Source organism: Myxine glutinosa, chromosome 1 (assembly GCF_964187855.1).
Source record: "Myxine glutinosa chromosome 1, kmMyxGlut1.1, whole genome shotgun sequence".
Taxonomy (NCBI): Eukaryota; Metazoa; Chordata; class Myxini; order Myxiniformes; family Myxinidae; genus Myxine; species Myxine glutinosa.
In genome coordinates, this window is record NC_136261.1 from 129,044,979 (window position 1) to 129,049,978 (window position 5,000).

The 5,000-nt window shown below is 47.7% G+C and overlaps 1 protein-coding gene across 2 annotated transcripts in view; it reads right to left on the reverse strand.

Annotated features, from left to right (window-relative positions):
• LOC137428366 (3',5'-cyclic-AMP phosphodiesterase 4C) overlaps nucleotides 1-5,000 on the reverse strand; it is a 465,981-nt gene that overhangs the window by 396,420 nt on the left and 64,561 nt on the right. The gene's annotated exons all lie outside the window — the stretch shown is intronic.

The window sequence follows — 5,000 nt, forward strand, 5'->3', positions numbered from 1 at the left end:
CCCTGCTATTCGCGGGGGATACATTCCTGGAAAATCCACAAATTTCAAAACCGCGAATAGCAGGGCATTGTTTCAATGGAAACAGGGGGAGGGGGGGGGGGGGAGGATAGGTTCCCAAGTCATAAAAATCCGTGAATAGAGGACCAAACCGCAAATGGCGAGGCAAACCCAGAGAATGTCGACGATAATCCGCGAAGGTCGATGAGAATCCCGTGAATGTTTGCTGCGGCATTGTTTCAATGGAGAAAAGGGGGATACGTTATAGGTTCCTGGCGGTTGCTGATTCATAGAAGAAAATTTAAGTTTAAAATGTTTGACTGCAAATGCACATGATTACAGTTTCATGAAAAATGCTTACAAATTTATTTTTTTTAAACAACACCGGCTACCATTTCTAATTTATTGAAGGAATGCGCTAGTTTATTGAAAGTGCTTAACCAGTTTAACCATACTGTACCGTGAAACAAAACAAAACAAAACACCACCACCATGTACCATTTAAAAAATTTATTTTACAAACACATGCAACTTTCAAATGATGATGATTATGATGATGGTGGTGGTGGTGATGGTGGTGGTGGAGATGACGATGAATTAACATCCCATCAATTCCTCGAACCCTGAGGATGACCCAAATGATCGTCCTGCAACGTCGTGCACTGAGGGAGAGGCAGGAGAGGGTGCTGGTGATCTTGAGGTGGAGGGAGCAGGGTGAAAAATGGGCAATGGAGAGCTTCTTTTTTTCTTTTCTTTTTTTGTATACTGAATCGAGGCTCGTGAAAGAGCTAACATTTATTTCACAAACAAATCAACCAGACAAACAAAATATACAAAAAGAGGGAGCGGAAGACAAGATGGGGAGAGAAGGGGAAGCACACAACCACAACATTTGAGAGCAGGGAGAAGTGTGGGAGGGAGAGGGCTTGGGGGCAGGAGGCGTGGGAAGGGGGGGGGGGGGGGGAGGTATAAAACACAAGGGGACCGAAATTAGCGGGGGTAGAAAAGATCAAGGTTTTGGATGGGGGAGGATAAGAGATGGTGGTGAACAGCTGTTTTAAAGACCTGGAGGGTGGAGTGGGATTGAAGAGAGTGAGGGAGATTGTTCCAGAGGCGGGAGAAAAGAGGAATGAAGGAGTGAAGGTGAGCAGAAAGTCTTGATTTTGGCAGTTTAACCATAAGAGGGTTGCAGGCAGATCTTGTGCGACCTGTAGGAATATTTGGGGGACAGAGCCCAGAGGGAGCTGGGGGGGCAAGGCCAGAGAGGAGTCGGTAGAAGACGGAAAGACCACCAACCTGCCTGCGGTGAGTGAGTGAAAAGTGAGTGAAAGGCCCTTGGAGTTAGCTTCATTGCGGGAGATTCCAATGATTCTGAACGCTTTGGTTTCAACAGCATGAAGACGAGCTAGGTGTGAGGCAGGAGCACCAGACCAGAGGGGAGAGCAGTATTCCATAGAGCTGTGGATGAAAGCCTTGTATGTGGTGAGGAGCTCAGGTGTGCCAAGGAAGGACTTCACACGACGGAGGATGCCCAGTCGGCGACTGACTTTGGAGGCCAGATTTGAAATGTGGTTTTCCCAGGAAAGATCATGGCAAATAGTGAGACCCAAAAGCTTGAGTGACAGAACTTCTTGGAGAGGATTATTCAGAAAGTGGATGGGAGGGTTTTCCAGTCGGTCTTTTCGGAGAGACATCGTAAGAGTGTGAGATTTATCAGGATTGAAAGACATGTTCCATTTGTTTGCCCAGTCTGATTTTGTCCAGGTCTGCAGAGAGTGAGGAGGCTGCAGACTGCCGATCTGAGGGATGAGGAATGGAGCGACAGAGAGTAGAGTCATCAGCAAAGAGATAGAGAGGATTTTCAAGAGAGTCAGAGAGATCATTGATGAAGACCAGAAAAAGCACAGGGCCCAGAACACTACCTTGGGGAACTCCAGCCTGAACAGGAAGAGGAGATGAGAGAAACCCATTCAGGGCCACACGTTGACTACGACCAGAGAGGAAGTCCGCCAGCCATGCATGGAGATTTCCATGGATACCAAAGGAGGAGAGTTTGGTGAGCAGAGCGGGGTGCCAGGACCGTATCGAAGGCACGTGAAATGTCAAGGGAGACAGCTCTAATTTCCTGTTTGGCGTTGAGGACCTCCATCCATTGTTGAGAAAGCAGAAGCAGCATGTCCAGAGTAGAGTGACCAGGTCTGAAACCAAATTGATGATCAGAGATCAAGCCATTGGAGAAGAGGAAAGATTTCATATCTGAAGCAATGATGGATTCCATGACTTTGCTGATAATTTGGAGAAGGCTGATTGGTCTGTAGTTGCTAGGATCTGTTTTTGCACCTTTTTTGTGCAAAGCGGTGATGTTGGCTGATTTCCAAGCAGATGGCAGATGACCTTGAGCAAAAGAGAGGGTGAAGAGAACAGAAAGAGGGAGTGAAAGAGCGGAAGAACATGATTTTAGGACCCGTGGGCTGATGCCGTCAGGACCAGTTGCAGAATCAGTCGAGGGTTGACAGAAACTTTTCCACCTTGTCAGGAGGAAAGGACACAGAGTCCAGGAGCAGCTGGGTACGACTGGGTATGGTGGGTACAGAGAGGGATGGGTTTGTTTCGATCCAGCTCTTTGTAGGGGAGAATAAAAACATCCAAGCCCCTCTTGAACCTTTAGGTACCTCTCCATGACTGGGTCAGCATCTTACAACTTGTCGACAAGCACCCGCATGTAATACAGCAACTCGCCGAGGAAATTGACTGAGGTTAGGCCTCGGCACCTCTTCCTCATCACTACCCGCCTCCTCGGAAACCATTATAATGGCCTCCAACTCCTCCTCGGTCAGGTTGTCGCCATGTGAGGCAATGAGATCCTCCAACCCCTCAGGCTGCGTGTCATCAAAGCCTTCCCCTCCCACCTGCCATGCCAACCCGACAATTACATGCCTCTCCTCAGTGTTACTCTCCTCAATGTTAACGGGAAAGCCAGTAAAGTTTCTGACTGCCTGTGGTCACAGGTTGTGCCAGCACTCGTTAATGGTGGAGGCTCTCACCGCATCCAGTGACTCATTGATGGCGCCAATAGTGGGCAATGTTTAAATCCTACCAACACTGTCCAACAGTGAGCCCTGTGTCAGATTCAATCACATCCAAAATGCGGTGAAAGGTGCAACGGGTGTAATAAGTTTTAAATGTTGAAATCACACCTTGGTCGAGTGGCTGGTTTGAGGCGGCAGGAAGATCACCTCGACATTCGGGTGAGCGACGTCCAGGTTCGCAGGTTGGCCAGGAGCATTGTCCAGTAGCAAGGGAACCTTGAATGAAAGGTTTTTTGTTTTTTTCCGCCATGCACCTCTCCACCTGAGCGATTAAACAATTTATGGAACCAGTCCAGGAAGATTACTGCCGTCACCCAGGCTTTCCAGTTGACCCTCCAAAACATGGACACAGTTCTTGTTCTTGCCCTTGAGAGCACGCGGGTTCAGGGAACAGTACCACATCATGGGTTCCAGCATGAGGTCCCCTTTTGCGTTTGCACAGAGGAGAAGAGATACCTGGTCCTTGCAGCCTTGAATCCCGATGCTGTATCCTCACGCTTCGAGATGAAAGTTATCGTGGGCATCTTTTCCCAGAAGAGGCCAGTCTCATCAGCATTGGACACCTGCTCTGGGAGGTATCCATTCTTTTCGATCAGACTCATGAATTGAGCAGGGAATGCTTTTGCCACCTTGTGGTCCATGGAGGCACGCTCCCCTGAGAGCTTCACATTTTTTCAGGCCTTTTAACGATGGAACCATCCCCTGCTTGGGGATGGTTCCAAGTCATGCTGCTAGTACCATCATCGCTCGGCGCACCACTCGTGCTGGCACCACCCGCACCAGCACCAGACAGATGATCGTAAATTCGTTTGGCCTTTTCACAAATGAGAGGTCCACTCAAAAGCATATTCTTCTGTGTGGTGTCCTCGATCCATATGCTGAGAGCCTTCACCATGCTTTGTATGTGGACATCCTGGACATGGGTGACAATCTTCGTACTTGATGCATCGCTCGCGGGAACACTTCCACGAATCACCTTCTCGTTCTTCCATATGTAGTAAATGGTGGATTTGTTGCCGCCATAATGCCTGCCCACAGAGGCTGCACACTCTCCTCTTGAAAGCCGGTCTCGAGCAGCTCCACTTTCTGGCTCAGGCTCATCACTTTATTTTGCCTCGTGGTATTCGACACATCTCCGGTCCTGGTCTTGCACTAGGGAGCCATGATTGAATGATAAGCAGAGCGAGAGTCAAAAACGCAGGTCAAAGCAATGGGACGAGATGATTAAGTTATGTAGGAATGCGAGCATTGTGGAAATCTGTGGGAGGGGTGAATACCCTGGACATTTTTTGTGGGGGATTTTATCGGATGATGCCGTATTGAGCCAATCTGCAAATTTCAATAATAGATTTAATGAAGCATTTGCATTCTATAATTCAATTTCCAGCTGCGTAAATATGGGGTTGACATATTTACGTAGCTGGTGGAACATCCCCCGAAGCATTTTCATTGTGTAAGATCTCTGATGATGCTTTACCATAAATTGCAAACTGTAATAGATTTAATGAAGCGTTTGCACTCTATAATTCACGGGGTAGACTTGTTTACACATCTGGTGGGATATCTCACAAAGCTCGCTTATAGTGCAGCTAAAATTCACGTCCGACCACGAAAGCCATGAAAACGCAAAGCACACAGCAGTGAATGTATACCACATGTACACAGTGAAACCACACACATGTACACAGTTTTTTTTGCGTATGTCCAGCTGCTTTATGCATGGCTGGTGAAAGATGGGTTTTATAAATACCGTATGTCAAGCTAATGGCCTGTGATTTTTTTTTCTGCGCCCCTGATAAAGCGCGAATTTGCAGAACACGGCCGCGAATTGGAAAAAAAACCCCCGCGATTTCATGAAACATGGCCGCGAATAGAAGAAAAACACTGCAAATTTGCGGGACACTTTTCCAGGAA